This window comes from Ceratotherium simum, chromosome 39 (assembly GCF_057802395.1).
Source record: "Ceratotherium simum simum isolate JZ-2026a chromosome 39, ASM5780239v1, whole genome shotgun sequence".
Taxonomy (NCBI): domain Eukaryota; kingdom Metazoa; phylum Chordata; class Mammalia; order Perissodactyla; family Rhinocerotidae; genus Ceratotherium; species Ceratotherium simum.
The window spans coordinates 7,020,800-7,026,873 of record NC_141938.1 but is presented as its reverse complement, the minus strand read 5'-3'; the positions used below and the strand labels follow the sequence as shown (position 1 = coordinate 7,026,873).

At 36.0% G+C, this 6,074-nt stretch overlaps 1 protein-coding gene across 1 annotated transcript in view; it reads left to right on the top strand.

Annotated features, from left to right (window-relative positions):
* Positions 1-6,074, top strand: part of LOC101400751 (uncharacterized) — a 55,971-nt gene that overhangs the window by 22,600 nt on the left and 27,297 nt on the right. The gene's annotated exons all lie outside the window — the stretch shown is intronic.

Genomic DNA, 6,074 nt, shown 5'->3' with positions numbered 1-6,074 from the left:
GCTGTGCTCCCCTTTGCAAATAGCATCCTAAACAACCTTTGTTGTCCCATCTCCAGAAGGAAAAGCATCTCAGTCCTTCACCGACCTGGGGATGCCAGCAGTTTGGGTGAGATCTGGGTGAATTTGTTCGGGTTGTGGCGTCAGTTGTTTGTTTGGTTCATTATATTCAGGTGGGAAGATAAGAAGCGTTCTTAGACTATTAGAGAGGACATGTACCTGATGTCGTTAAGTGCGTGAGTGAATGAACGCCTGAAAATGAAATTTACGACCAAGGAAAAGCCGGGCTACTCAGCTCCACCTGATCTCGCCTGACCTCCAGAGCCCTGTCAATCTCCCAGAGCCTCAAAATATAGGAGTTTTTACGAAAAAAAAGACGATGTAAGCTTCTTTCTGTTAGTAGCAGCACTTGGAATTGAATTTACTATAATTTAGGAAGAGTAATTAGTAAGCAAAGGGCCTAGAGGCGGTACTATAGGACTATCCTGGTTCCTGACACTTTTGATATTTTCCTGGATCACGTATTGTATTGAGGGTTACTGAATGTTGTTTTTCTGGTGCATTGATTCTTACCTGGCAGTTTTTCTCCTCTTTTATATTTTTTTCCTACCTTTCCATTACTGCTGTGTACTCCTGGGTTGTCTCTCAATGTGCTACAATCAATATATTATCATTCTTTTTGATATTTCAAGTTTATCTAGGGGTAGCTCCTTTCAGTTCGCTCCATTCAACACAACCCCATTGATGTTTGAGTACTTTGTTGCTTTCTGACTCAACAAGGTTTCAGGTTCATTTTGTACATTTCTGCCCCACATGTGGTGTCAGACATTTCTCCCAAAGAGCCTGGTTCTTTGTAGAAATCAACATCGGTTTGCTACCTTGTGCTTAATTCTAGCTCAATATCATTGCTTCAAGGCCCTTACAAATCTAGAGAATATTTTTTAAAATCATAAGTTTCTATTCATATTACCAATGCAAAGTTAATACTGTTTTTTTCTCGTACCTCCTCAGATTTTAAATTTATGTTTGTTTCTAAATCTTGGTTCCTAGTAACATTAGTTTATTTCTTATTTGCCTTATGCAACATGACACACCCCAAAAATGCAACAGTACAATACTAATGTTATGAAAGTTTCATGTTTCTTAGTAGCTCTTTTTCTACTTAGTATGTATTTTTATTCTTGTTTCCATTTTTGAAGTCATTTTACTTCTTGAGCATATAAAACTTTTATATGGTTCAAAACTCAAAACAATATGAGAAAGTATACTCAGAAGTTTTCCATCCGTGTCTCTTGCATTTTATTAACATCTTTCCAGTCTTTTTTTTTCCCTTTCAGAAACAAACAATATATGTGTGTAGATGTGTTCTCCTGCACATTGTGTGTATTTTTATTTCCTTACAGCCTTATACAAACATACAATGTTCTGCACTTCATATTTTCACTTAAATATATGTGCTGGAAATCACTCACCTCGCATCATAGAGATCTTTCTTCTTTTTTCCATTAGTTTCCCATTAACAGGTAACATATTTAATGAGTCACCTATGGATAGAATTTGAGGTTTCTATTTTTAGTTTTGGGGACTCTTGCCAAATACCCTCCACTTGGTTTGTATCATTTTGCAATTTCAGAGTTCATTTTTTTAAAGCAAAGTTAAAAGTAATTGTGCAGAAAAATAATCAACATTTTTGTTTTAACTGCAAAGCACTTGTTTTCCCTCCATCCTCCCCCAAATCATCCCAGCCCTGTATTCTTAGAGGAATTAAATATATTTGCTGAAAACTCAGATTTATATTGTGTTATAAAGAGTTCTTTAGTTATAACTAAATATATTTTAACAGTCTTGAGACAGATGTTTGTTGCCCATCAGTTCACAATCTCTGGGTGCCTTCAGTGAGTGCCCTGAAGTGATCTTGACATCACGGAAAGGAATATTGAGGCAGATTTTACCATCAGCCTCACAGGATATCGACTATTGATTTGTTGTATGGTAAGTCCTAGGTGATGCTGTGTTTCAGACACTCTTTTAGGTCACCCCTGCACAATATGGCATCGAACGGTCCAAAACTGAGCAATAATGTCCTGGTGCATTTAGGAAGAGCTGAAGTCAGCCTGGTAATGCTGTTTTATAAATCAGCTGTTCCTAGACATCGTTTGGGAAAAGATGGTGCATCATCTCCTTCATGAGTCTTCTCATCAGGGAGATAAAGAGTCACAAGTACTTTGGTTACTTGGAGAAGTACCTGGTCATGTCTTCTGCTGATTTCTAATAATTAGTCTTTTTAAAAATAATTTTTAAGGCTTTTGTTAGACAATGTGGGGCTCATCATTTGTGAATTATATGATTGCAGTAGTTTCCACTTTTTGTGTTTTCAGTTTTATGTTTTCTTAAGGAAAATGATTTCTTCATTTGGGCGTAGCAAAATTTATTCAACCTTTCCTTTATCTTGTCTTAGAAATTTTCCTTTACTCTGATGTTATAAATATGTTCTACTACCTTGCCTTTCAAACTTTTTGTAGCTTTTGTTGCAATTGTATGTCCTTAATCCATCTGGGATTGATTTTTTGTGTATAGTATCAATATATGTATAATTTAATTTTTCCTTCAGTGGACATAACATTTTCACAGGACAGTGTATTGAGAAGCTCAAATGTCCCTGCGGATTTGCAGGGCCAGATCAGCTGTTGAAAAAATTCTGTATTTATATGGATGTATTTCAGGGCTTGATGTTGCATTCCTGTGGTCAGTTGGTGTAATCTCTGCATCAATACCACTTGTATTTCTTATATTAACTCTACTATATTTCTTAATGCCTGAAAGGACTATTCACCTATGCTGTTGTTCCTCTTTAAGAGTATCTTTTCTGTTCTTGGCTCCTTTTTAACATTTTGAAATTAATTCAGACATAGAGAAAAAGTTGGTAGACTAGTATAAAGGACTCCAGTACAGCTCCAGCTCTACGCAGCCTCTCTAATTTTTATCATTTTGCTACTTTTCCTTTCTCATTCATTCCTTCTCTCTCTCTCTCTCTCTCCCCCTCCCTCCCCGTGATGTGATTTTTTTTCCTGATTCATTTGAGGGTAAGTTGCATACATCATGCCTTTTTACCCTTTAATAATTTCAGTATGTGTTTCCCAAGAACAAGTATATTATCTGATTTATAGTCCACGTTCCTATTTTATTACCCGTCCCATGTCCTGTATTGCAAAATGTCCCCTTTAGTCCAGGGTCATGTACTGTTTTCAGTGGTCATGTTTCTTCAATCAATTTCAAGCATTTCCTTAGTGTTTCTTTTTATTTTATGATATGGACAATTTTTAAGAATACAGCCATTTCCTTTAGAGAAGACTGGTCACTTAGGGTTTCTCTGAAGTTTCCTCACAATTAGATTCAGGTTTTGAATTTTGGGTTGAATACCGAAAAAGAGATGTGTATCTCAAGGGTATCACATACAGACAGGCCTATGACTTCATTTTTCCCATCACTGGCACTATTAATTTTGATCACTTGGTATAAAGTGGTTCACATGTCCTGTGTTTGCATTGTGCAGTTCCTTTTTTTGTGATCAGTAGTTTAGTTTGTGGGGAGATCTCTATATATTTTGTGTTAGCTTGTGAGCTTCTTTCAATAATAGTAGGTGTACTTTTTATTAGACATTTGCTGAAACTCGAAATCATTTTAAGGGCAATTGGAGTGTTTTCTGTATTGGACTTTCCAATCCATGGAGAAAGTGTTTCTCCCCGTTTATTTAAGTCTTCCTCATTAGGGTTCAGACTCTTAGAATTTTCTCCCAAAAACACTCCACACATTTTGATTAGATTATTCCTAACCATTTTATAATTTTCTTACTTGTCAGTTATACTTGTTAAGTTTAATTGTTCTGATTGTTGATATATAAAATGCAGTTGATCTTTCTACATTGAATTTTATCTGGCAGACTTGCTAAACTTCCTTAAAAATATTTTTAAAGATTTTATTTATTTTATTTTTCCCCCCAAAGCCCCAGTGGATAGTTGTATGTCGTAGCTGCACATCCTTCTAGTTGCTGCATGTGGGACTCGGCCTCAGGATGGACGGAGAAGTGGTGCCTCGGTGCGCACCCGGGATCCGAACCCGGGCCACCAGCATCGCAGCGCGCGCACTTAACCACCAAGCCACAGGGCCGGCCCTAAAAATATTTTTAAAATATTCTTTTGATTTTCTGCATATGCAATCATATCTTCTCTAATTAATGGCAGGTCTTTTTTCCCATTTCAATCCTCATGTCATTTATATGTTTTTCTTGCTTTACTGACCGAAAAAGACCTCCCATACAATAGTGACTAGAAGTGGTAAAAGCAGCATCCTTGTCTTTTCTAACACTAATGGGCTATGTTTTCCATCTTTACCATTCAGTGTATTGATGTTGTAGATTTTGCAACTTTAAGTCTTTATCCTACTTTTATTAGTTTGAGAATTGGCTTTCTCATAAACGCCTTGTGAATTTATTAAATGCTTTTCTCTGATTCCTCTGAGATGACCCTTTTTGTTCATGGATCTTATTCAAACACCTAGAACTGTATCTGCCTATGACAGATACCTGATCTTTGAGTGAATTAATAAATAAAAGAAATTTAAAAAATAAATGTGATGATTTAATTGATAATCCTATATTATAGCAACCTTGTAATTCTAGAAAAATTGAACTTGGACAGAATAGATTATCTTTTTTTTTATATCTGAGTGTATTCTATGTACTGATATGTTACAGAAGTTTTTCTTTTCAAGTATATTTGAGTAACTTTGGCATTTCATTTCCTTTTCTTACTCCATTCTTTTCTGGCTTTTGTATAAAGAGTGTCTCCTCCTGTCTAAACTCTTAATTTCTAGATGATAAGAACTGTTTCTCTTCTATAGGTCAAAATTCACTGGCAAAATTACTGTCTCTGGATTAGTTGTTGCCATTTTTACTAGTTTTGTTTTCATATTTTGCAATAATTTAAAGCAACGATTAAATTGTTTTTGTTTTTAGGACTGCTAAATTTTCCAATTTCATCATAAGTCAGTTATGCAAGTTATGTTTTACAGGAATTTTTCTACTTTCAAATTTATATTTTCCTATGTTTTTAGCATTTGTGGCTTTTGTAATTATATAACTTTTATATCCCCTTTACCATTCCTACTATTGTTCCTTGTGACTTTTCATTTTTGTTATACTAATATTGTCAGAATTTATCAGTTTTGTGAATTCATTTCAAAGAAAATTGGTTTGATTAATCTACTGTATATCTGGGGCCGGCCCCGTGGCTTAGTGGTTAAGTGCACGCACTCCGCTGCTGGTGGCCCGGGTTCGGATCCCGGGTGCGCACCGACACATGGCTTCTCGGGCCATGCTGAGGCCGCGTCCCACATACAGCAACTAGAAGGATGTGCAGCTATGACATACAACTATCTACTGGGGCTTTGTGGGAAAAAAAATAAATAAAAAATAAATAAATAAAATTATAAAAAAATATAAAAATCTACTGTGTTCTATATTAGTAGGCTCAGGTGCTATAACAAAATACCATAGACTGACTGGCTTAATCAACAGAAATTCATTTTCTGGAGGCTGAATTCCAAGATCTCGGCTAGCAATGTAAGTTCCTAGTGAGAGCTCTCTTCCTGGCCTGTAGATGACTGCCTTCTCTCTGTCCTCACATGGCGGAGATAAAGCTGGCAAGCTCTGTGGTGTCTCTTCTTATCATGACACTAATACCATCATGGGACCCCACCCTCATGATCTCATCTAAACCTAATTACCTCTCAAGTCCCCATCTCCAAATACCATTAACTTGGGAATTAGGGTTTCAAGAGATCAATTTTGGGGAACACACTGCAGTCCATTGAATGATTTATTTTGTTAACTTCAGTTCTTATCTTTATTTTTACTTTCATGCTATGTTTGTTGTGTTTACAGTTATGTGCTGCAGGACATTTTGTTAACCCAGAACGACATATACAATGGTGGTCTCATAAGATTAGTACAGTATAGCCTAGGTGTGTAATAGGCAATACCATCTATGTTTGTGTAAGTATACTCTATGATGTTCACA